The sequence below is a fragment of the Balaenoptera ricei genome, chromosome 12 (genome assembly GCF_028023285.1).
Source record: "Balaenoptera ricei isolate mBalRic1 chromosome 12, mBalRic1.hap2, whole genome shotgun sequence".
Classification (NCBI taxonomy): Eukaryota; Metazoa; Chordata; class Mammalia; order Artiodactyla; family Balaenopteridae; genus Balaenoptera; species Balaenoptera ricei.
In genome coordinates this window covers 66,386,062-66,413,912 of record NC_082650.1, presented here as the reverse complement: position 1 = coordinate 66,413,912, position 27,851 = coordinate 66,386,062, and the positions used below count along the sequence as shown (strand labels likewise).

The following is a 27,851-nucleotide window of genomic DNA, read 5'->3' as shown; positions in this document are numbered from 1 at the left end:
TATTTACAAATAGTTATCACAGTAGCTCTAATGCATTTTTAAATGTTACACCAGTAACCTTAGGATTGCATGGAAGTCTCCAGACGTGGTCTTTCCTATGACTGTTATTTATTTTTCTTTCGATACTATCTTTAATTACTTCAGAACTCACTAATTAATTTTTCATTACTGACTAATTTGGTAGATTTTTTCAGATGAATTCAATTGAATCTAGGTCTGCTACATTGCTGTTGAAAATGTGTGTACAGAGATTGGCATGTTTGCTAAGAAAGGAGACCCAAATTACATTACCCCAGGTAGTGAGGCTTTCAGGAGAATTTGCCTTGAAATCTCTGGTTTTCAACTTGGCATATCAAGAAAGGCAATATTTTCAGCACCACAGAGTTGGTTGCACTCACATATTTATTAAATGCCAAAGATTGATATGCCATTCAAAAGCCAGTTTCTTCATGTATAGTGAACAACATGCACCTTGGCAGATGAAATTTAGAAGAATAGACTATGTCTGCCTTCTAATGAAGTCACCCACTCTACTAGTGTGTTGATATCAAGAACACTGAATTAGATACCAGAGAGTAAGTTCATGAACTTAGACTCAGAGGACGGGTTGGAGGAAAATCCTGACAGCTATTTCATTCAACTCAAGGAGAAGTCTAATGAGCAATCCCTGCTCAAGAACAGAGTGTATCTCCCAGGGGAATGAGATGATCAGATGCCCCAGATTCAGGGTGTCTCTACTCAAGGAAGCAGTTAGACATACCACCAAGTTTTGCTTTTCTGAACCCGTTTATTCTATCGTTACTATTTCCATACTTTGGGTTTCTTTATTAAATATATTAGGTCATTTTTTGTTTTGGAAACATTTTAGCTTTTACTGTATTATTGATTTCATTAGTCAGACTCTCAGAGTTCTTGGAGTGATATGCTCTTCCCTGGACTCCTGCTCCCATCTAGTTATCTAGTTATCTGCTAGTTATCTGTTTCAATTAAATTCAAGGTTTAACATTTGTTGATATTTATTTCTATCTTCTTATTTCATCCTCAAGTCCCTTGTTGAGGTTTTTATTGTCCAGTACAGTAGTGAATAGATTTGAATACTCTTCATAATTTATAAGGATATCCTCTAAACTTTAGATCAGTGTGATCCATGAATGACACTAGCTGTACCTTTTCTATTTCTATCTTTTATCGTGATGATGAGCCAACCACTTAACATCTGAGGGACTCAATTTCCCAATCTATTCAGGGAGCATAGTAATTTGAACAACTTTAACTGTATTTCTCTATGGCAGAGACTTTTCCTGTTTAGATACATGTGCAGTCCTGTCGGGAACAGTGAGAGAAGACAGAGCACCCCACTCTCCAGCCAGATTTGCTCTAACTCAAGAAGCAATACGAGCAGAGCAACAGAACCGCAACCTGGGCAGACTTTCCAAACAAGTCATAAGGCACAAAAGAATGTGAAGAGAAGGAAAAATTCTTCAGGTAAGAAGGCACAGTAACAAAGACTGAAGAAGTCAAAGCAGACAGAAAGACGTTCACAATGGAGACAGAGATGTGAATCCTGGTGTCATTTTCTGAGCGGCCCTTTAAGTGGATTTTAGCTACAGATGGGACTATACCCTAAGGGCTTTAAGTGACCATCTTAGACTAGACACTAAATTCTCTTTTGGGGGCCTTTCACCTCTCAAAGTGAACTTTTTCCCTTTGATTCTCTTAAAGCTGGAATGTCCCTACATATTCCTTCATTGAAAGATGGATTCTTAAAGGTCTGTTGTAATCAGCAGGCACCAGAGATCTCTACCTGGCATTGCTTCACTCAACAACTTAACTTACTATACTTTGTATTTTCTAATCTTGAATTGGATTTACATGATTTTAGTGGCTCAGACATGGCAGAGAACAGTGTATGATGAAGGGAAGTTGAAGTCATAAGGTCATAGGGTTAGTATCGTCTACAATTGAGAAAAGTTGAGGTCCTCCACCCTTCATTATGCCTGGATGATTTATATGAATGCAGAGCAGAATCAGAAAATGTTTCCCATTTGTTTTCCCTCACCTGAGATATTGATCAATACACTCTATGGGCTGGCCCTTGGCAATCTGGAATGTGGCTTAAAGTTCTCTCTGTGTAGCTAGTAGTTTCCTCAGGTACTGTCTCTCTGCTGGGTGTCATTTTGAGAAAGAAGCAGCAAAGATAGAAACCATAGTTGTAGTGAAAGTGAAGAATGTAGTGAGTTGTAAAGTTTTCTTGGGGATGAGGTTGACTATGGAAATCACCACAGAAGTATTTTCATATAACTGGTTGTTATATCCCGTGATTGCCAATTCATCTCTGAGAGAAGTTTAACGACAAAGATAGGCAAATTGGCAGAGATTTGAAAAAAACACCAACCAATTCTGATAGATAAAAGGGAGACTATGATGGGACATTGTATCAATTGAGATTTGAGGAGGTCAAAGAGTTCAAAAACTGGGATGGTGGTTGTGACTTATGAATGGGGATGGAAAGAGAGCTGGTACCAGAATGTAATGCCCATGGCCATGTGGAGGAAATATGCTGGAGATATAAATCTAGGTGGAGAAAAAAAGTCAAGTGTTCTATGGATTTTGAGTAATACAACATTTCTGGTATGTCAGTAATAACAATCGAACATACTATCTATTTGGGTCTTGCTAAATGCAATATTAATATTATATCAACAAAGGCCTCACCTATTCTATTTTACAGTCTGAATGGATGGAAGTGGCACCTAGGGCAACTAACTTGTTGGCACAGATAAAACTTCTTGGGTTGGTTGTAGAGTTCTCGATTTCAATAGCAGAGCATTCATGAATTCTTTGCCTTCCCCCCTTGGAGATATCCCTTACTGCTCCTCGTGCTAGATTTTTTTTCTTAGTTGCAGTTGTGTCTTGGATTGGAACATTTCCTAGGGTTTAGTTACTTATGTGGACAAAGAAATTGCCTGGGGTGATGTTAAGAGTTGGGGGTAAGGTGAACACTGCCATCCAGGTGCTCATATTGCTAAGTGATGACAAGGATCTGGAAGTTGGTAGATTGTCACCACTCAGCAGGGAAAATGGGGAAATAACAATTGTATATCTAGAGCGATGAGGGGTTAGGATGATTCTTGTTGCTGGTGTGGCAGGAAATTACTTTTGAAATATTATCTGATTTTCTCCCTCCTGTTATTCCCATTTCTTCAATTCTAGTAGAGAGTCAGGTCTGTATTCATTTACCAGAGAAGAAATGTGAAGGATAGTGGAAGGAAGCTCAGATTTTGTCTAGTTTTGGTTTCACACCTTAACGAGGAGAGAAGGAAAAGGAGCTAAGTGTGTTTAGTAGTCCCTAGAGAGAGGGCTAGAGGTGATGGGTCATTAGACAACATTTTGGTAAATGGTCTCCTTGAAGGGCCTTGTTTCAGTTGTCAGAGTTGTTTGGAAATTGAAACATTACTTGCGACTGCTCACTCCGTGCCCAGACCTATATTAGCTGCTCATGTCACAGGTACCAATGAAATCTTCCCTTGGTTGGGAGTTAGCACTCAGATTAATGTCCACCCAGCAGGAGTGAGGCCCATCTATATCTCTTCATTAAATGAAGTTGTTTCTTGTCTAGTTTATCCCTTGTGGAATTTTTCCACAATCTTAACATTACAAGACATCCATAAGCCTCAAGAAGAGGGCTGTATCCCTGGTCACCTGGCAGGATGGATGGAAGGAGAAGGTGACACACCTGTATTTAGAGAAGGCTGAAAGCAGCCTGTATTCAGACAATGGTTAAATACAACTCCACTTTCTCTGTAGTTTGGGTGAGCACAAGTGATAATGTAATTTACTGAGAGAGGAGAAAGAATACACTGAGGACATGATGGTGCTATTTAAAATATTGAGTTTAAGATGTTTCTGGAACAGCTAAGTGGAGATCTGCCATAAGCAACTGGATAAATGGAATGAAATCTTAGTAGAGTCTCTAGTTTAGAGGTGTATATTTGGGACCTAACAAATTTTAAGTTGTTTCTTGAAGAAACAAGAAAGAAATTTCAAAATGGGTATCTCTCAGGATACACAGTGAATAGAAAAATGAGTCAGAGTGTTGGGAATACAGATATATAAGGAATACAGAATATTTCATAAGACAGACTTAAAAAAAGCTATTAGTGGTAGAAGGAAATAGTGATGTCAGATGAGTCAGTGTCAAATGCTAGGGCAGTGGGACAAAAGAAAGACCACCACTTGTTCAGTGAATTTTGAAACCTATCATTGACCTTCATGTGCAATGCCTTTGGAGCAATGTAGTATGGATGTTTGACTGCTCTAAGCTGAAGAATAAGAAAAGAAGTGAACATGATCTTGTCTTGAAAAAAAGAAAAAGCATATAGTCAGCATCTATAAAGAGATACAAAATCAATAGAAAGTGATATTTTTATAATTAAAATTTTCAAGATGAGCAAGTCTTAGAGGTGTTCACATGTTGAGCTGGAAAAACCAGTAAAGAGGGAGAGTTTGAAAATACATATGAAATGGCACAAGCATGTTACCCAAGCCAGGTTACCTTGCAAATTAAATGTATATGTATATCTACGAGCTTGAGAGGGATCAAACCTGTGGCCTCTGCATCTCTGGCAGGTGAATTAATTGCTCTGATGACTTGTGCTTTAAAAGGGGGCATTAACCATTGATGTCACTAGATTGCCACCTGTCCTGCAGTGGTCTATGTGGAGCTCGAGTGATTCCTAAATACTTTCTCTGTGTCCTCAAATGCCAAACCTTAGGAGAACCTTATTCACCATCAAGTTATTGACCATTTTTTCAGTGATCTTTCAAAACAGGCTTTGCAATAACTACTCCGTTTTAAAATCATGTCCCCCAAAGACCTCAAGTGAGGGAATAGAAGTGTGTAACCACAGATATCCTAAACTATTTTCTATTTTATTGTGTTAGTTTACAGTTACCCGTAATATTATATACAAGTAAAAATATGATGCCCTATTTTCTTTGCTGCCAAGTCAGGACTATAATTTAGCCTGACAAATGGGCAAAGGTTTCCAAGCACCACATGGCTGGTAACTATGTCTTGGAATATGGTGAACCCACATTGTTTTTACATCCATGGAGGTGCTAGTCAAAAGTGCCTCTGTGAATTTCGAAATGAAAGCCTGGGAATCATAGGCAGTATTACTCAGTTCCTTTATGAACGAACCTGGGATAGCAGACTGCAGATTCTGGAGAAGGTATTAATGAATCATCCCCAGATGATCTTCCAACGACTCACAGGACTTCAAAATGAATCCTATGACCTATTTTTTAATTAAAAAATGCATTTTAAATGAATTATTTATGAACAAGTACAGCTGTAACCTTGATACTATTAAACTGTTCTGGGCTGTTGAAAGGTGTCTTATAGCAGCGACTATTCATAGTCAAACATGCAGAATCTATTAATATAGTCGGTGAAAAATATGAAGTGGTCTCTAAAGAGGTGGAGATAAATGAGCCCATCAATTCCTATTGCCTTCTTACCATAGCCAGTCACCAAAGATTTGTGCAGAAATATTTTATTTTGGAGTTATTTTGTAATCTGCAAATATCTATGGTTCTGTCTTTCAAGCTTTATAATGTGACTATTTAACACACTATAAGTAATCAATGAAAGGAATATTGGCTATGCATCATATTTTCCTTAGGGGTAGAATGAATGAACATGGCATTTTATTTAAGACCATTTTGACTATCTCCCACATCTGAGATAAATTGAAAATTACTTTGACATTGGAAAAACAGAGGAAGTCTTTCCCAAGCACTAGCCAAAGAAGCTACATTATTTTTCAGACGTAAGTGCTCAAAACACAAAATGATGTTTCAGTCAGGATTCAGACTACTTAACCCTCTGGATACATTTTCCTAAATCTATTTTCTATTTTCTAACTTAACCATTTTATTTTTAAATATATAAGTTAAAGATATTAAATTCTTGTCTAATTTTAAAAATATTTTAAGCAAAAGTTATATTGTGTACAGAGGAAAGTGAGAAAGAAGACTTTAAAGTGGAAAAAATTTAGTGATGAGAAAAATGACAGGAATGGGAATAATTAGGTAAATTAACATTGGAGGAGCCCAGAGTACTTTTCTCATTTTCTCCTTCCAGTAAGAATTTAGAAATCTCAGGAGCTAGAAAGGAGCTAAAATAAATCACAATGTAGAAAACTTAATTAGAATCTGATCTATATTGATTTCTGGTATACAAATGTTTGCAAAGATCATAGAAACTAATAAACTAATTATATTCATAAAGCATATGTTAATATAGTGAAAGGTTCTGTATATCTCTCTTCTTTATCCTTTATAACAGACATGTCAGATAGGATTGTTATCCCATTTTACATACTAGTAAGCTAGGCCTCTGAGAACTTGCTTAACAATAACAAAGGTCTAGACTAGTGTTAAGAAAGTCAGGACAAAGATTAAATGTCAGGTGTGTGACCCCAGGGGCTATCCTATACCTACTGCACTGCACTACTTCTCATTAAGATTTTGAAGCAAAGATGCTATAAGAAAGAACTTGTTTCTCTTCTAGAAAAATATTTACACTTCTATAAGTAAATGCATCCCTTATTAAAATGGCATTTGTGCATATGTATTATATTTGGAGGATGGCAGGTATACATAGACTCATTATTCTGTGGTGTTAAATTTATGGGCTAAGGCTTCCCTGGTGGCGCAGTGGTTGAGAATCTACCTGCCAGTGCAGGGGGCACGGGTTCGAGCCCTGGTCTGGGAGGATCCCACATGCTACGGAGCAACTAGGCCCGTGAGCCACAACTACTGAGCCTGCGCATCTGGAGCCTGTGCTCCGCAAGAAGAGAGGCCACGATAGTGAGAGGCCCGCGCACCGCGATGAAGAGGGGCCCCCGCTTGCCGCAACTAGAGAAAGCGCTCGCACAGAAACGAAGACCCAACACAGCCATAAACAAATAAATAAACCAAACCAAAACAAACAAACAAAAAATCCATAAAAAAAATTTATATTTATGGGCTAAAAAGATAGAAAGTTTCCTATAGCTGCTTTTTAATTTTTAATTTTCTGGTGATATCTAACATCTTTTTTGAAATATTCATTTGCACAAGACATGGTCACATATATTTGGCATGATAAAGATTTAACGAAGTTGTTCTTTTGGGATCTCCAAATCATGCAGGAAGAATTTTTAGGCAATACATTTAGATTTTCCAAATCTTTTAAAAATTATACAGGCTATCTTAATTTGAGTTAGCTAGTGATATTAATTTGAGACATATATTAATTCAATTTACATAAGCATAAAATGGTTAAATTATCAACAATTTTATAGACTTCATCTATGTAATATTTTATGTAATTATTAGCTGCTTATAGGTAAACTCTGTATCAGTTATAATAATAATGATGAACAATTATGATAATATTTCACATAATTGACACTAAAAATCCAAATAGAAACATTCAGATTACAAAAAATTAAGTCATCATTATAGGTATTTTACCTCATATAACTATAGCTAGATCATTAAATATAGAAATTATAAAAAACAATTTACAGTATTTCAAAATATGTATGTATATATATATATATATATATATATATATATATATATATAAGCTAATGTTTTATCGGTGTTGATTATTTTAGTGTTTTAAATATAATATAAAACCCCATTTGAAACACAGACATCTCTTAAAGGCTATGAAAAGTTCAGACATATTCATATATGAATGCATAAAGCATGATAAAATGAAAGCAAAATATTAAGGAAAACCTACCAGGTTTGCTGTCCTGCTGAATACTCTTTGACCCTCTTATTCCCTTCTAATTTGTGCCTTGAACTTGTCTGCTACTGCTGCTGCTGCTTTGTTATTGTCATCTCCATTTTTTCTTCTTTTTCTTAAATAACTACTATTACAACGGCAGGTTGCAAAAATGAGCACAAATTCTTCTCTATTCATCAAGAGATGGAGTATAATTTTTTACCCCTTGAAATGACCTAGGCCATGTGAGTTTCCTTGGCTAATGGGACATTAACAAATGTGATTCAAATCGATCAGGGTTTCTCAACCTCAGCACGGTTGACATTTTGGACTGGATAATTCTTTGTTGAAGGGGATTGTCCTGTGCATCGTAGGGTAGGATATTTTGCAATATCTCTGGCCTCTACCCACTGGATGCCAGCAGCAACCCTCTGACTATGTCAATCAAAAATGTCTCTCCAGACATTGTTAAATATCTCCTGGGGTAGGGAGAATTGCCCCTAGCTTGCAAACCACTGATGTAGAGTCTTGAAAGAGCTTTCATCTGGGGACTTGCCCTCTCATGCTGCAATCCTAGATTCAGGCTGGAATCCTGAAACTACCATGTGGAAGTAACCTTTTGGAGGATGAGGCCATGTGGAAGAGAATGCAGGCATTCTGGCCAAGAACGTGTCCGCTTACAGACATGTAAGTAGGCTATTCTAGACCATTCAGCTGAGTGTACCCTACAGAGATCAGCAGAGCTAATCCAGACCAGAGGAACCACTCGGCTGATACACAGAAACATGAACTAAATCAACAATTGTTGATTGAGGTCTTTAAGTTTTGAAATGGTTTATTATACAGCAAAACTAAATTATATGCATTTGGAGTTATTTTTATTTAGCTTTCAGTGGTCTTTGGTTTTCTTCTGATGGACACTATCTAATTATTAATTAGCTTATAATTAGCCAATATAGCATAGTGATCAAAAATACGGAGACTTAAAGCCAAACTTACTGAGTTTAAATCCTGACTATATCACTTTCTATCAGTATGACCTGAAGTAAATTACTTAAACTTTCTTTACTCAGTTTCCATACATGTAAAATGGAGTTAATAAAAGTGACAGGAACACAATAAGATTTTTGTTAAACAAATTTGGTTTAAATCTTAATTGGGGGTTTCATCTTTATTTCCACTACTGACCTCAACTTTAGAAGCTTAGATATACATTTATCTTCTTCCCTATTATAGACCATTTCTTTTCAGGGTCCTATCTGAGAATACACATGACTTTTTGACTCTACTCAGAATATATTTTTACAGTGGAAATTTCTTTTACAGATGAAAAGAATATTTATAAACCCCATAACATTAACAAACCTTAGAGTGGCCAATTCAAATTTAATAAGAAAACTACATAGGAGTCTAGATTGGATCCCTATCTCTGCTGTAGTCCAAACATCACTCCCAAGGTGATATTATTCATTCCAGATGTCATTAGCCTGTAGTTTCTACCATCTTTAGGCTCTGAAGCAGATCTGGCTTCTAAGTAGGGAAAATCAAAAGATGTCCATATCCATATAGTAGGGCCTCCGGATCAGATGAATTTTATTGCTGGTTTTCATGTTCTGTCTTATCTTCATGGTACTTGAGTTCTGCCCTGGCAACTCCATTTGCTGAGACTGGGTACTATTTATCCACTGCATGAAACTTCTGATCTCAGTTAATTTCTTCTCTGGATCATTTCTTCCTGCTAATGGACTCCCTAGACCTCTTTCTTACAAGGATATCCACCTGATAACAATCCCTTGACTTTCTTATTTTCTTCCTATTACCTGCTGTCAATCTTTCCTGATGTCCCGTTTACCTCCTAGATGCCTCCTCCTTGTATACCTCTGGGTCTCCTTGTCTTTTCCAGAAGATTTGTCTGAAATTCTTATTTTTGTGCTTCCAGAACTTGCCAGCTTAGCCAGATCCAGTTCAGTTCATTTCTACAAATATTGCAGCATCTATTACATTATAGAGATAATATAGCAACCCTTCATGGCAACTTTTAAAATAAACCTGATAAGTTAGTTGTAGAAGCCAAGACTGGAAAATGTTAGGTAGCTTCTAAAATCATACAACACCCCAATGTTCATTGCAGCACTATTTACAATAGCCAGGTCATGTAAGCAACCTAAATGCCCATCGACAGATGAATGGATAAAGAAGATGTGGTACATATATTCAATAGAATATTACTCAGCCATAAAAAGGAACGAAACTGGGTCATTTGTAGAGACATAGATGGACCTAGAGACTGTCATACAGAGTAAGTCAGAAAGAGAAAAACAAATATTGTATATTAACGCATATATGTGGAATCTAGAAAAATGGTACAGATGAACAGGTTTGCAAGGCAGAAATAGAGACACAGATGTAGAGAACAAACATATGGACACCAAGGCGGGGGAAAGTGGGGGGGCGGTGGTGGGATGAATTGGGAGATTGGGATTGACACGCACACACTAATACGTATAAAATAGATAACTAGTAAGAACATGCTGTATAAAAAATAAATTTAAAAAAGAAAAAAGAAAAAAAAATAGTCATACAAAAGTGACCGTTGAACTATGATTTAAATCCAAGAGTGCTAGTGACTCTGAGTCAGCACTCTTCTTATTCTGTTTCCCTTATATCTTATTCACACTTATTCCAGTTCATCTGCCAACACAAACTCATAAGGACAGTTCGAACCACATAGAATAATCAGCATTTATTTTGTGATTATCTGTATTATTTGGTAGGCAATGGACTATCGCTAAAAGTTGGTGAATAGAGAAGTAATAGGATCAAAATTGTGTTCTAGAAGAATTAATTCAGAGTAGATTAAGGGAGAGGAGAGGCTGAAGGTAGTGAGCTATTATAACAGTCCAGATCAGGGGTAATGGGGTCCTGACACAAAGCAGTAAACCTTTAGGGAGTCAAAAGAATAAAACAACTAACATTGAATACTGGTGCCCTCTGGCATGAGTGAGAAGATAAGGAATGTCAATGGTAATTACAGGCTATCCTCAAATGATTCTCCCCAAATTATTATATTGTTGAAACCTATTAAAATATGCTGAGTTAAAGTTTTTAAATTTAATTTATTAATACATAATGTAGTGAAACATCCATTCAAATTACTTTAGGTGTGGGGAATAAATCTTTGGTAAAGGCATTAGGAGTTCAAAGTATTGCTGAATAATTAAAGATTCCAGGTAAGCATTTACCTCATTTGCTTGTGGCCCTGCAGAATGCATTCTATGATTGTCTAATTAGTTGAATAAAAGATTCTAAGGTTGGTGAATCACTGCCACATATATTCATTTCCTTATAATCTTGTATTAATGGTTCCTGTCATTTCGAATGCCCTTGGCTCCCTTTTACTTTTCATCAGCTACCTTATTTTACTGCAAGACCCTGCTGAAATGCCAGCTTATCTATGAAACTCTCCCTAATGACTTCAAGTAAATTCTTCTTTGGTGATTTCATTGTATATAGGAGATTGGCTTATATTTTGTAGGGGAAGAAATATAATTTTTCCTCTACCCTTCTGAGTTCTTAGCTGAGACTCCTGTAATAAAAGATTGATAAACAAGAGAAAAACAAACAAGTTTATTAACATGTATACCTCATGAACACCTGGGAGAAACTTGAAGTAGTGGCTTTAGAATTTAGGGATAAATATCATCTTAATAGGGAAAGGGGAAGGGGAATATGGACCTTTTAGGGGAGAGTTAGTGACTTTTAGGAAAGATGAATGGGTGATGAGATGTAGGTCTGGTGTGGTGTTGTACTCCAGTACCCTCTCCTGGGATAAGTGCATCAGTCTTCCCTGGTCGATGAAACCCCCGGGGAGAAGATTTATGACAAATCAGTTCCCTTTGGAAGATCTGTCCTTAGACAGATAAGAGCTCAGAGAAAAACTCTCCCTGTATCTGCTGTTTTCCAAGTGTCTACAGCTCAAAACAACCAACATACCAAAATGGCATATTTGGGAACGGCATGTCCTTAAGTCCTACAGTCATAATTTGGGGTGACATATTCTGCTACTCTTCAATTTCCATTATGGCTCTTGCCTGGTTATATTGCATTTGCCATGTGTCTCCCCAGGCAGATTAGTGATCTTTAAGAACACAGAAAATATTTTAGCCATCTTTATTTTTCACTTTAATTACCACTCATAGACCTGGGGTCACCTATATATCAAGGCAGGAGGTAGAAGGAAAATGAAAGTGAAAGAGAAAACATTTTTGAAGCTAAATATTTTTATAAATAACAGGTCATTTGTGGCCAGATTTTCTTCCCTAATATTTTGTGTGGGCAAGACAAATTTTGTGTTTGAATACCTTTTTCTGTTGCAGGTGTCTAACAGCCCTGCAAATTTTTATCTTCTAATACTCATCCAGATTTGCTTATTTATGTGACAAACCTGGAGACTTGTGTTAGTGACCTTTGCTTTACATATATGCTTTGATTTCACATATACAGTTGTCCTTAGAAACCTGCTTTATTATACCAATTTTATAGATGAAGAAACTGAGACTTCCAGAGACTAAGTAATTTTCCCAGTATCACTCTAAGAATGTACCCAATGGAACTGAATCTTCTAAACAAAATCATTAGTTTCAGGAAGCTTTAACTAAAAGTTGAAGATTAACTGGAGAAATGGAAGCTATCACCATAATAAAATTTATTCCAGGTGGTTGACATACAGAGTTACATTTGAGCTATTAGTCCCAATACTTAATAGCTGGGTATCAGGGAACCATAACTAGTATCTAGATGCAGAGATAGGACTTAGTTACATGCTCAAGCTTTATGGACAAAATGTGTAAGAGTGGTTGCATAAAAGTACTCTCCACTCCATTGGTGGTTTATCAGTAGTTATCACATCATAACACACTGTTTAAAATGTAAATACTGTCAGTTGCAGTAGCAACTGTCAAGTGTTCTTGGAAAACACACAATATTCTGGGAAACAGCAGCACCATTAAAACATGGGTGGGAGGGGGTGAAGGGGAATCAGGTACCATTTAAAGGCAGATCATCTGTGCTGATTGTCTTCATCTCAAGAAGACAGGTTTGCTTCCAGAATCCTCAGCTTTTCTCACAACATTTATTTGAACTTAAAAATACCTGATAGGTTCCAAGTCCTCCCAAAGGTAAGAGGACAGTTTTGCTGTGCTCCCAGGGAGGATATTGATACTGATGCTGGTAGTTATACTGTCACTACACCTGACTGTGAGCTCAGAGACATTGCTGGAAATGAAGGCTATTGCTGACCTTCGGGCTGAAAGTCAAAGGAAAGATATAAGGAGAAATACTAACTACTCCTTTTTTGTTTGGTTTCAACTTCTATTTTAGCTAACCTAAATATGAAGTCTGTAGTGAAAGGTAAACATAGCTACAACCACATTAATACTGGTAATCAGGGTGTTTGACCATATGCAAGGAAGTTAAAATGTTCTTTAAAATCTCTTCATAGTTAACATTTGTTTCCTAACATGTGTTTTAAAGATGAAATACACTTGTTTAAGAAAATAAGCCTAAAAAATTTTTTTAAAGGAAAATAAGCCATTGTTCATTAATGATAATAAGCCATTTGAGATAGGAGTTGAGGCTCCCATGGAGATGGGTAGGCCAGAGTTAAATAAAAAAGATCCATGAATGTTTCTATATTAAAAAAAAATTAATAGTAGTTTGGAGACAGGTCAGAGCCATGAAGAAAATGAGAAGAGTGAGGGAATTAGTTTCAGAGAAGTACAACACTATGAATACAGTAGTTTTAAACATAGTGTTCAATACTGTGGTACTATTAGCATATTTGTATTATAAATATCCCCAACTCTTCAAACCTTCAGTAAATGTAGCTACCTCACACAAATGTCATGTGAGAGTGAAGTATTTGTTGGAGGAGGATTGACTATTCCATTTCTATCGATACCCTGAAAAATGGAATTCACATGCACTGGACAGCAATAAGATCCAAGAACTAAAAGGATTAAGCAGGAAACGCAGCTCAAAGATAGAGAGGACCATAAGCCACAACGCTTTCTTGCCTTGAAAATTTGCAGAAATTTTCAGAAGGTCACTGGAATTCTATAATGTGCAATAGCATTTCAATCAATACCCTCTAGAACTTTGGTGGCACGAAGTGAACCTGAGTAGGGCAGGAAAAAAGAAAAGAATTTCATCTCTTAAAGAAAAATGTTTTTGAGAGACATTAGAGGATAAACTGTGCTTGGAGAGGAAGATGATACAGATTTCTTACTAACTTACTTACTTTGGAAAGGATATAAAACTAGATTCATTTATTTCAGTACATTTTCTGAGATTTTTTTTATGTGGCATTCTTAATTAAATTGGAGGGTAAAATGAAGGATGATGATAAGTCAATTGAAATAAAACGATATCTCTTTCAAACTGGAAAGCGTTAACTGTAATCAATTAAAGGATATATCTGCGAATTAACTGATAGTCTAATCAGAAGTGAATGAGAACTTTGAAATCAGGGCAGACGGCAAAACAGAGATGAACAGACTAAAATACTGACCCCCCCAATACATCAGTCGATAAAAATAGAAAGTGTTTTATCTCCTCTACTTCTTTTAATAACAAGGATCAGATCAAGCATAAAGTTTCCTTTGCTTTTCGGCTCCTTAAATCAGGGACTTCAAAGAATTAAGTCTCTGCTCATATCATTAAGTGATACAGGAGAAATCTAAGTGGGCTTCAGCTTCAGAAACCCAGTGTCCCTTCGTCCTTGATCAGTTCATGAGTCCTGATACTATTTGACTCTGTCCAGCCCATGCATCTCAGCACCTGTACTCCGGAATCCCTGCTTGGTCCGTGTTTCTGGGCTTCAAGGATGATCTTCAGAGTACTGACCACTGTGAGCTTGACAAGTTTGCCTTTTTGACAAAGTGAAAGAGGTCATTATATCCGCCAGTGGGATCCACAAAGCAATTCTTAAGGAGGTTTGAGCCAATATTTTTACAGTTGCATATCAGGGATACTGTGAACACAGGGAAATCTTGTAAACAGTGCAGAATTAAAAAAAAAAAAAGTTTTCAAAATTTAGCTATCAACAACATTTGTCTTTTTAATTGCCCACAGCACCATGTTGGTAACACTAAATATGTATTTTACTGATTCATATGAAAATGACAAAACTAATTACTGCATCTTAAGTGCAATTCTCAGAGATATTCTGCTGAGAAATAGCATCTTGTAACAAAATGACTATTCACTGTCTAAGTAACTCCTAAAAAAGTTAAGAAATGTATGCAGAACAAGGTAAAAAGATACTTCTTTCAGAACCATTCTCCGTATAAAATTAATTTTTCTCAGTGATTATTGGAACATGTTTACTCCTTGACGTAAAGAACTGAATCACTGGCCCGGTCTTGACCCTGACTAAAAGACTCATAACGTAATGAGAGAAAGCAACAGAGGTAGGGCAAAATTAAAATTATTTCATAACTTATCTTTAAATTATTAAAGATATTTTGTTCTCTTGCTGTTCCACCAGTCAAGAGAATGCTTTAATTATCTTCCTGTGGAGAACAGAGAACTGTGTCACTGAAATGAATTTAACCAATTTGACTTATTAAGATGTTTTATCATGATTCCACGTGACTTGTATAATGCCAACAACTGTTTTTTAATATATACATTTTAATAATATACCAACAACAATATTTTCCTATAAACCACTGAGGTCTTTGTAAATTTCAGTGTTTCCTAAACGAATTTTACCTGGTATTGCTGCATGGGAACTTTACATTTTTCAAAGCACAGGTATAGTTCCATTAGTATTCCCTAAAACTCGTGAAAAGTAATCAAGATACCCTCACTTTTTTTTTTTTTTTTTTTTTACAGCAGGTTTGTAAATCTCCAGGGCACTTGCATTTGTCATAAAATAATATAACAAGGAGTTCCTGACGTAAAGTGAATATCCAAGAGAAGTATTCTTCCCTGCGGTATTTTGGGAAGACCTGGAAGATTGTAATTTGGCGACATTTGGTGGAAAAAGGAAGAACTTTCAGTATGTTTGTTGAATGTATCTTCAACAGTGGAAACACCCTAGGATAGCTCTAAGATAAATAAATCTGATAAGCCTTTCTGAGGTATTGTTAAGAAAATGACACTATTTCTTCTTTCCTTCTCTACCTCTGCCCCCTCCTTGTTTTCTTCTTTCCTTTCCTCTTGCTCTTCTTCCCAATATCTCTTCCTCCTCCTCCTCCTGTCTCTAACACCGTCACCCTGGAAGCTGTCAGTGTATTGACTGCAAATATCATGTATCCACATGGAAATTAAAATTGTCCCACACTCTAGAGGACAGATCACAATGAATCTAGAAACTTTTAAACTCACGTCCATGATCTCTTATCTTTTGCAATGATCATAACTGAGGCCCCTTCACAAAATTCATGTGGGTAACATTTTATTAAAGAGAAATTGTAATCCTGGAGTATATCCTTTTTTAAAACTGACTTGATTTTTCCTTACAAAAATGGTGACATCTTGAAAGACAAAGAAAGACACAGGAACAATTCCACATTAAAGGTGATGAAAGTGATATGACACTAAATGCAACGAGTAACCCTGGACTGGATCCTGGACCAAAAAATAAAATAAAATAAATACGCTAAAGGACATTATCAGGACAATTGGATATATATATATATATATATATATGTATATATATATGTGTGTGTGTGTGTATATACATTTGTTAGCTGTGACTGTTGGAATGTAGGCAGAAAGGATGCCTGAGTCCACTTTTTTGATTCATTAAGAATATATGGTTGGTGTTCATTGAGTAACTCAATTTATTATCTGAAGTTTAGGATCAAAATTTCCATTATTGAATGTGGCAGGAAATTGGGGATTCATTGTACAGGTTTCCCAGAATTAGAATATAGGTATAAATATTGATATATGGATATATCTATATAGATATATAGGATAGATATATAGACTAGAATATATATAATAGATCAGTGATAATTTTGTATCAATGTTAATTTTCTAGTTTTTATATTTGCATTGTTATGTAAGAGATGTGAGAGAATGCTCTTATTTTTAAAAATACACACTAAAGTATTTAAAGGAAAAGGGGAGCCATCTTCAACTTGCTCTCAAATGGTCCAGGGTGGGGCATAAACGATAACTAGCTAGCTACCTAGCTAGTGAGATAGATAGAATGATTTTATTCCTCCAAAATAACCTTCTATTTCTAAAAGGCCATGTCATTGGAAAGTCTGTAAGGAAAATCTCCTCTGTATCTAAACAGTACCTACTTCCACGTCCTGGAAGGAGACCACTAGTTTCCATGACGGAATCCTTAACCAATGGACAGTATTTGTAGAAAAACTGATTGTATGTAGAGTCCAGGGTAGCTTTGAGCTCATACACAAGGAAACTTAAAAATACTCCCTTTTAACTGAGGTATAGAATGATTCAGCTGGAGGGCCTCACAGGCAATGTTTTAGAACAAGGGGTTGAAGAAGATGATTAATCTGTTTGCGCCTCCACCTCAGAGAGGAGAACTTTCCTCCTGCCAGGGGAGAGTACTGTCTTGGTTTACTGAAAAATATAATTAATTCTCTATGACATTTATGTGTAAGTCAGTGCAAGAAGTTATAGGATATCTGGCAAAATATTTTGTTGAAATAGAGGCAGATAGAAAACAACCACACACATACACACAAATGCACAAAATTAAAAATACACATCCTTAGCATTAAGTATTTACTCTCTGACACACAATGCTAGACAGAGTTTGGAGCTTGGGAAAAGACACACAGGTCAAAATCAAAGATCTCTTGCTCCAAGCTTTGCTCTAGTCTGAACCTCAGCAGCCTACAACTGAGCAGCGGTGACAAGCTGCCCATATTTGACCAAGTGAGGTAACCGGGCTACCTGTATACGGTTCAATGCCAGACTGAGTGAAACAGACAAGGTATACCTTGGGAACTTAGAGAAAGAGAAGGTAAATGCAGGCTTCACCAGAAAAATCTGGGAATTGAGTTGAGATTTGGTAAACCTGTGTCAAATAATTTCCTTAAAACAAGCAACCGTGGAAATATGTTTCAGATGTAGAGTCCATAGTCACAAAAACCACAGGTTATACCAGATTTTGTTTTCACAAAAGGAAATACATCTCTTTGATAATATTACGTGTTTTAATTTGAAAAATATGATTATATAGTACATCTATTTTTCCCTTCTAGTTTCATTGAGCTATAATAGACATATAACACTATTTAAGAGGTACATAATAACTTGACCTACATACATCATGAAATGATGACCACAATGAGTTTAGTGAACATCCACCAACTCATAGAGATATGAAATAAAAGGAGTAGAAAAAAAAATCTGTTTCATTGTGATGAGAACTTTTAGGATTTACTCTCTTAACTTTCATATATAACATACAACAATGTTACTTATATTACTCACGTTGTACACTATTCCTAGCATTTATTTATCTTATAACTGAAAGTTTGTACCTTTTGACCTTCATCCAATTCCTCTCACCCCATCCTCCACCTCTGGTAACCACAAATCTGATCTTTTTTTTCTGTGACTTTTTTGATTTATTTATTTTTTGAAGTCTAATTGACTACAACACTATGTTAGTTCCTGGTACACAACATAGTGATTCACTATTTCAGTACATTACCAAATGATAACCACAATAAGTCTAGTTACCATGCCTCCATACAAAGATATTACTTTGTAATTGACTATATTCCCCAAGCTGTACATTTCACCACTGTGACTCATTTATTTTGTAACTGGAAGTTTGTAGCTCTTAATCTCCCTCATGAATTTCACTTATCCCCCCTCACTCTCCTCCCCTCTGGCAACCAACTTTTGTTCTCTGTATCTATGACTTTGCTTCTGTGTTGTTATCTTTGTTCATTTGTTTTGTTTTTTAGATTCCTCATATAAGTGAAATCATGTAATATTTGTCTTTCTCTGACTTATTTCACTTAACATAATACCAGCTAGGTCCATCCATGTTTTCATGTGGATTTAATTCTCTTTTATGGCTGAATAATATTCCATTATATATATGTGTGTGTGTATAAAACAATCCTCTTTATCCATTCATCTATTGATGGGCAGTTAGGTTGCTTCCATATCTTGACAATGGTAAATAACACTGTAATGAACATAGGGGTGTACATATCTTTTTGAATTGGTGTTTTGATTTTCTTCAGATAAATACCCAGAATTGGAATTGCTGTGTTGTATGGTAGTTCTATTTTTAATTTTTGAGCAATCTCCATTCTGTTTTTCATAGTGGCTGCTCCAATTTACATTCCCACCAACTGTGCACAGGAGTTCCTTTTTATCTACAACCCTGCCAATACTTGTTATTTGTTGTGTTTTATAATAGCCATTCTGACAGGTATAAGATTATATCTCATTGTGGTTTTGATTTGCACTTTCATGATGATTAGCGATGTTGACCATCTTTTCATGTGTCTGTTGGCCATCTGTATGTCTTCTTTGGAAAAATGTCTGTTCAGGTCCTCTGCCCATTTTTTAATCTGATTGCTTGCTTTTTGATGTTGAGTTGTATGAGTTATTTGTATATTTTGGACAATAACCCCTTATCAGATATAGCTTTTGTAGATGGTTTCTCCCATTCAGTAGGCTTCCTTTTCATTTTATTGATAATTTCCTTTGCTGTGCAAAAGTTTTTTAGTTTGATGTAGTCTCATTTATTTATTTATTTTTTGCTTTTGTTTCTCTCGCCTGAGGGTACATAGCCAAAAAAATATTGCTAAGACTGATGTCAAAGAGGGTACTGCCTATGTTTTCTTCCAGGAGTTTTATGTGATCATATAGTATGTTTATTTTTTTTAATATTGAATATTTTAAATATTTCAAACATACTAAAAGTATAAAAAATAACAGTTTCCTCCAACCACCTTTTTGGTATTCTGTTTACATAGTGAATATTGTATTGTTAGCATTTTTATTCCATTAAATATTTTCACAAAACATAATTTCTAGTAACTGCATTAAAATATTACTTTTTCCTCTATCATAGATATTTAAGTTGTGCATCACTTCCCGCCATTATAGTTAATAGCATAATGAACATTCTTGTACATAAGTCCCCAAAACTATACTTTTAAGATTACAAGGAGCAAAATTTCTGAGTTTTAAGACTTTTTATATACCATCACAGTGCCTCACAAAACTGCTGCTTAGTGAGTATGACTTTAAAAGCTATTAGGCTCATAAATCTCAGGCTTATAAATTTTGAACTAAACAGAGCAAAGGTTTAACTTATTTTTTCTATAACTGAAACCAATGCAACTCACAAAACTCTTTTTGTACTGTTAGAAAATTTTTAAAAAAGGGCTTCCCTGGTGGCGCAGTGGTTGAGAATCTGCTTGCCGGTGCAGGGAACACGGGTTCGAGTCCTGGTCTGGGAGGATCCCACATGCCGCGGAGCAACTGGGCCCGTGAGCCACAACTGCTGAGCCTGCGCGTCTGGAGCCTGTGCTCCGCAACAAGAGAGGCCGCGATAGTGAGAGGCCCGCGCACCGCGATGAAGAGTGGCCCCCGCTTGCCGCAACTAGAGAAAGCCCTCGCACAGAAACGAAGACCCAACACAGCCATAAATAAATAAATAAATAAATAAATAATTTTAAAAAGGTACTTAAAAAAAAAATAGAGGATACCTAGTAAAATTTGAATTTCAGATTAACAGCAAAGAACTTTAAAAAAAAAATTTAAAAAAAGTCATACAATTCAAGGTCGTCATTCATTTCTACTTTAGAAATAACGTCTGTTTTTAAAAATAAATATTGAGTTAGATTTAGGCCCCATGCTTATCTTCTTTCTTGGGGGTAATTCTTTGGGAGACACTCAAGTCCCCCTGATATCAGCAAGTGGGTGTTTGAACCAATGGCTCTTCTTCCCATTGGTCTCTGCTGAGGTGTAGACTGTTCTGAGGGAGCTCTTGCTATGTCTGGGCTCCTTAGTCTCCCTCTAGTCACATGATCCATGAATCTGGGCACCTTGTCTGCATTCTCTCCAGTCTCTTGAACCCTAGTTCCTCTCTGAGTATGGATTTAAGCTTACCCCCCAGCCTCCTGACTCTCTGGGGGTTTAGAAATTCCAGGAACCACATTCAGATCAGACCTCTCTGGACTGCCCTCAGTCCCCTCTGCAGAGACCCCTTCCAACCTCTGCCACTCCCACCAAATCTCCCTACCATCCTAGCTACGCTTGCCTTGGACAGGACCCACCGTCACGCAGATTGCAAGTCTACTCTTAGAGGCTGGGAGCCCTTTGCGGGCCACCTTTTGAGTAATAAAGTACAAGATGGAACTGTTCTCAAATATCCCCAAAATTATTAGAGGGTTACTGTTAGGAAATCTTTTTTTTTTTAACTTTTTATTTTGTATTGGAGTAGAGTTGATTAACAATGTTGTGATAGTTTCAGGTGTACAGCAAAGTGATTCAGTTATACATATACATGTTTCTATTCTTTTTCAAATTCTTTTCCCATTTAGGTAGCTACATAATATTGAGCAGAATTCCCTGTGCTATACAGTAGGTCCTGTTGGTTATCCATTTTAAATATAGCTGTGTGTACATGTCAGTCCCAAACTCCCTAACTATCCCTTCCCCCCACCCTTCCCCCCGGTAACTGTAAGTTTGTTCTTTAAGTCTGTGAGTCTGTTTCTGTTTTGTAAATAAGTTCATTTGTATCATTTCTTCTTAGATTCCACATGTAAGCGATATCATACGATATTTCTCTTTCTCTGTCTGACTTACTTCACTCAGTATGACAACCTCTAGGTCCATCCAAGTTGCTGCAAATGACATTATTTCATTCTTTTTAATGGCTGAGTAATATTTCATTGCATATATGTGCCACACCTTCTTTATCTATTCCTCTGTCGATGGACATTTAGGTTGCTTCCATATCTTGGTTATTGTAAATAGTGCTGCAATGAACATGGGGGTGCATGTATCCTCTTGGACCCTGTTTTTCTCTGGATATATGCCCAGGGATTGTGAGATCATATGGTAGTTCTATTTTTAGTTTTTAAGGAACCTCCATACTGTTCTCCATAGTGCCTGCACCAATTTACATTCCCAGCAACAGTGTAGGAGGGTTCCCTTCTCTCCACACCCTCTCATCTTTTATATTGCCATATCATCCTCTAAGGCCAAGACCCCTGAAGATAGGCATGGGCCAATAACTCAGAGGCTCAGAGAGTGTCTAAAACCTGGGCACAGCACCACCCCCTCACCATCTGACTGAACATGTAGCATATTTCCCAGTGAAGAGGAGACTCTGCTTATGTCCTACCCTGCCTTTTTCTGCTGCTTTATACTTAATTTTAATTCCTTTATGTTTTGTTCCTTCTGGCTTTGGCTCATGATCTTCCAATAAGTGTTTGGAATGAAAATGATACTTACTATAAGATTTTTGGGGTCGGGGAGAGTGAGTTTAAAACCTTCTCTCAGCATTTCAGTTGACTTCTGTCTTGCAGGATGAGGCATTGTGCGCCAAAAAGGAAGGCTGATACCCAGATGGTGGAAGAAAGATAATGAATTCAAAGAAGGAAGGAGGAAAGTAATTGCACTTTATATTTAAAATTATCCCCCTTCTACATATTTGTGTAAGTGTATTGGTGATAAATGTATCAACTTATAATTAGTAGTAAGTAGCCTCACTAGAACTTTGCTGGCAAAGTTGCTACTTCTAGGAACATGTGGTAATTGATTGTCATTTTAATTCCTGTTTATCTCTGAGTGGTTTCTAATGAGGTTTAACATGATTTCAAATGAATAAACTATTTTATTTCTTCCTTATATATATTTATTATTTATATTGTTAATTCTTAGAAATTACTTAATAATTATGGGAATCATTCAATTTAATCCTTTACATTTTCTATTTATATTAATCTCACAGTGCAATTAAAGAAAAATTTATTTCCTTCTATACAATAGCTAAATCTCCTCTTCTTTCTAGTTTATGTGCTATTTACTCAGCAGATTTCACTTAAAAAATATTGAAGAATAATAATCATGTAGCTTGTTTCTAGACTCTAAAAGAAATGAGTCTAGTGATTCACTGTTAAGTATAACATAGATTTTTCATTAAAGATAGGTATTATGCATTATTTAAATATTCTATTCCTTTTTTAAGTTTTAAATTTTAAACAAAATCAGGAATGAGTATTAAATTTGGGTTTTCTTAAATGATGGTCAGATATGCATTTTTAATCTCTTAATGACATATATATATTCATAGTTTAGACAAATGAGCCATATTTGAATTTTCCTGGAATAAATCCTGCTTGGTTGAGATGGTGGATTATTTTTAGGAATTATTTACTTTACTTTGCTTATATATTATTTAAAATTTTATCACTTATATTCAATGCAAAAGAAGACACATAATGTGCATGTGTGTCTGTTTGCCAGATTTAAGTGTTAGAAATATGTTCTTTTTTTAAAAAATAATGAAGACATATTTCAATGTTTGCCAATTGAAAAAGTGGATGTGTTCTCACAGATCTCCCCATGTCACCATTTTCCTGGGTACTTCAAGTCTTCTTTCAAATATTAAATGACAAGATATTTGATAGTCATAGCTCAAAGTCACAAAGTCTAACAAGCATTTAACTACTGTGTGTCTTCAGGATTTAACCCCCTTTTCTTAATTCCCTGATCATGAGGCATCAAATGTTTTCCAGAAAAACTTGATAATTTGGGGAGGGAGGGAGGAATGTCTAAAGTCATTATAAAAATCTGCAGTACTCAACAGGCCCTGCTCTCATTTCAGAGTTCAGGACAGAAGGCTACACTTCTCTGGCTTTGCCACCCCTGGGCCGTTTCTTTCCTGAGAGCAGTAGTAGCCCAGCTTGAACCAGAAAGGCAACAGAGAGTACACATTACAGGGAGCAGAACCACCTAGGCTTCACAGGTAGGTCTGAGAGTGAGAATGTTATGTAATTTACTGTTCAAACAATGCAATTATATGAATGGCAGACTATGTTAAAAATAACTAAAATCAAAAAACTCTGAAATATTTACTAAATGACCATCCTATAAAATAGTTCTAAATCAGAAACTATTTCCAAAAGAAAAATTCTTTCTGAAAATATATGTTCATGTATTGTACAATAAAGTAATTTTTAAAAAGTATGTTGACTATCTGAATATGAACAATTAAAATAAGCAAAAAGATTTTTAGTAAATATTTTACATACTCTATCCAGTTTTCTTAATCATGTCTGTCTCTCATAGCATGTCACTGATATATTTCAATAAAAAAGAATTTTTTTCCCCAATGGAGTCTTTTCTATATAAAATTTTCTGTCCTTTTCAAAATTGCCTTTTATTTTCATAATTTAAAGTTCTCAATACCTCCAACTGACTTTTCTCTGTGGATCATAATATTTTAAAATAAGAAATACTTTATAGAATTTGAGGCACTTCATAAACTCAGAGAAAATACTGCTAAATCAAGGGCATCTTAATGTTCTTTTTTTTCTATACTGAAACATGTGACTACTTTAGCCCAAATATTTTCATGTTCTGTCTTTTTTACTTCATTCAAAATACCTTCTTTGGCAAATATTTTTGCATTACAAAGCTCATCAAATGAATTGTCCCTATTTTGTGATTTGTTTGAATGATTCACCAAATCCAGTTGCTGTAAAATTGTAGACCTTGTCAATTTCATTCTATTCCAATATTGAGTATAAATTCATTCAAGTAAACGTAGGGCCATATCACAAACTTTTTTCTAAAAGTTAGGATTTCCAAAGTGCAATTATAAAATTTGAAAATTAAAACTTTCCTTTCAAGATATATTTACTATTTGTGAGTCTATATTTTTTTTCCAGCTTTATTGAGATATAATTGATATAAACACTGTGTAAGTTTAAGCTTTATTGAGATATAATTGATATAAACACTGTGTAAGTTGATGTGATATATTTATAATTGCAAAATGATTAATGTCATAGCTTTAGCTAACATCTCTATCATGTCACATAATTAGCATTTCTCTTTTTTTGTGTGATGAGAACATTTAAAATCTAATCTACTCTTTTAGCAACTTTCAAGATTATAATACAGCACTATTAACAGTACTATCTATATGTTAGATCCCCAGAACTCACTCATCTTATAACTAGAAGTTTGTACTCTTTGACCAACATCTTCAATTTCCCCCACTTCCAGATGCTGGTAACCACCATTCTAGCTTCTCTTTCTATGGGTTCAGCTTGTTTAGATTCCACATATAAGTGATATGTTACAATTTCAAGTAGCCTAATGTACCTGTAATTGGAATTCTTTAAGGAGATAAGGGTAACAGAAAAATATTTAAAGAATTGGTGACCAAACACTTTCCACATTTGATGAAAGGAGCATTTTGTGCATCACCATGTTTCTCTGAAAATGGAGATTCCAAATCCAAGATGATTTACTGTGAAATTTTAAAATAAAATTACAATCAAAAATAAAATAAATAAATGAATGTAGATTTTAAAATATACAATATGTGACAAGAAACTGCTCTGTATAAGAGTTAAAACTTCTCAGCCTCTATTTTCTCCCCATACATATCAGATATACTTGAATCTATCATTTTCCGCTTTGCCCTCTGACCTGGCTCCTGGCAGCTTTGTGCTCTCGTTGGCAGTGGCACCAGCCAAGGCACAACTGGCTGGTGCATCACATGGCCAGCAGGGTCAGCGGCAGCATCACATATTTCTCTTGCTTTCACCAGAGACCAGAAGCAGTGAAGTGTCCCTAGCCACTCTTGGATGCACTTAATTTTATCAGCAAGCACCTGGCATGACCACATTGTATCAGACTAGGGTAAAAAAAGATGTATTAAAATGAGACCTCTATTTGCTATGTATATGTCTCCCACATTACTGGGTGAGATTTAACATTAACTGGAGATCTACTAAACTCATCCTGACCTATTTTAGGACAACGGTTAATAACAACAGCAGTAACAACTACAACAAAAAATAAATGAAAAATGAAAAGTCTAGAACAAATGTTAAAAAGTCTTAACCAGGATTGCCAGAGGCATTCCGGGTTGTATCATCGTCCCATATTAAAGAACTAAGCTTGCATTTAAAAACCATTATGTTTTAGATGCTCCTGTGTCTCTATATATTTAAAAGATTGAATCAATACTTTTTTTGGTTTATTATCTTTTTGTTTTTAGAGGTCTAGGCAGATGTAACTTTGCTTCACTTTGCAAGATGTCCTAGATGAAACTGTCACTCTTTTCTCCCAGGCATTGATAGATTTTTGAATAAAATTCATAATTTCTTGCAACTTTGAAGCTATATTTGTTCATGTGAATTGATTTCTTTGTGACACAGTACTATGTGCATTTATTTGATGGGGGAAATCCAGAAAGGTATAAGTTCCTGTATAATAAATATCTAATCACAGTTTTATAATCAAAAATTCAATTGTTATAATAAAATTTATAATATCTAATGAAAAAAATAATTGTATAAAACTAAATGTAGATACTACTCTTTTTTGATAAAATTATATTTATTCTTACATCCATGTTTTTATGGCTACAGGTAAAGATGGTATATTCAGATTATTTCAGAAGGATGATCTATAGGTTGAGAAATTTTGTGTGATGTCTTCCTTAGGCTCTTTTTGTTTAGGCAATTGGAAGAAAACAATGTTATGATAATTTATAGAACTGAGCGTATCTGAGAATCACAAGCAAGAATATTTCTCTATTTTTATTTAGCATATACTCAAAATTATGTAGATGTGGTACTCTAGAAAGAGCTGAGAAAGGATACAAAAATATAAGGCAGAAATCTCTTTAATCAGCTGACAGTCTAAATGAGGAGACAGAGCACACACATACAGACACACAAACACACACATGAATGAAGACTATATTTACAGAGCAACATATTAAACAATGACAATTAAAATATTAAACGTAAGTAAATACAAGTTGAGGTTGCCAAGTAAGAGATGGCAGATGAGGTTAATCATAAAAGACTTCCTTGATAAGGAAAGATTTAATTGTATCTGAATAAAATGCTTCTTAAACGTAGAGAGTATATCCATGGATTTTTTTTTTGCGTGTCTGTTTTTATAACAGTTCCTGATGTCCTTACTCAGTCTTTGGGTGTCAGACTGAAGAAAATTATATTGATGGTCCCTACTCCTGACGTTCAGCAATGCTAATACAGGAGGCATATTCCCATCCAAGTGACTGACAATAAATGGGCCATGGGCCATGGCTCATACTTATTTAGCTAACACTAGCTGACAGCTACTCTTTGGAGGTCAGCCAAAGAAATTAAGAGAAAGGGGCATTACATGGACTTTCTTTTTCCTAAAATAATCAAATAGAAGGGAGACATTGAGGAGAGGCTGTTTTTACAACTTTTAGTTGAATACCTCTCACATCAAGTTGGGAAGTATTTCTAGGATTACAGAGTGATGATAGAAAAAGGAGAACCCTTTTATGGTAACAGAAGATGCATTCATTTATAGGGATTGGTTGACTTATCTTCTTTTAATGAAGTGTCCTAGAATAGGTTTGAATAGGTTTTGTCCTTCTTCTCTTTGGATTTTAAAGTCTGTAAGCTGGGTATGAGCAAAAGTCACATAAGAATTTTATATAATAGCATGCTCTGTTTGTTTTAAATATCCACATGATTCATCCCATTGGGTTAGAGTATGCTATTCAACATGGCATCTTTAGGAAATATTACACGCTAACAGCGTTCACAGAAGGAACGTGTGGCCAGAGATCTTCAAGAGATTCAAGGCTTAGTATTTATTGAGAATCTCTTTTACAAAGCTGAGGGTGTTTATTGATGAGCATAATGAGCGGGATTACTTTTTATAGGAATTAATTAAGAACAAATTAAGAGCATCTTGGCCACTACAGCTGAACCAGTGCCTCTTTCCTCTCTCTGCCTTTATTCCAGCCATTATTCTTTCCTGCTATCTGCTCTTTTCCCTTCTACTC

General features: G+C 35.6%; 1 long non-coding RNA gene across 2 annotated transcripts in view; it reads left to right on the top strand.

The window, feature by feature from the left end:
* The first annotated feature begins 1,346 nt into the window (after window positions 1–1,346).
* Window positions 1,347–27,851, top strand: part of LOC132376364 (uncharacterized) — a 64,478-nt gene continuing 37,973 nt past the window's right edge. The window contains exons 1-3 of one of the 2 annotated variants that reach the window (XR_009506283.1): window positions 1,347–1,485; window positions 22,345–22,427; window positions 23,646–23,786. This is a non-coding gene — a long non-coding RNA (uncharacterized LOC132376364). Of the gene's footprint in view, window positions 1,486–22,344; window positions 22,474–23,645; window positions 23,787–27,851 lie in introns of both variants that reach the window. The other variant, XR_009506282.1, reaches the window with a different exon arrangement.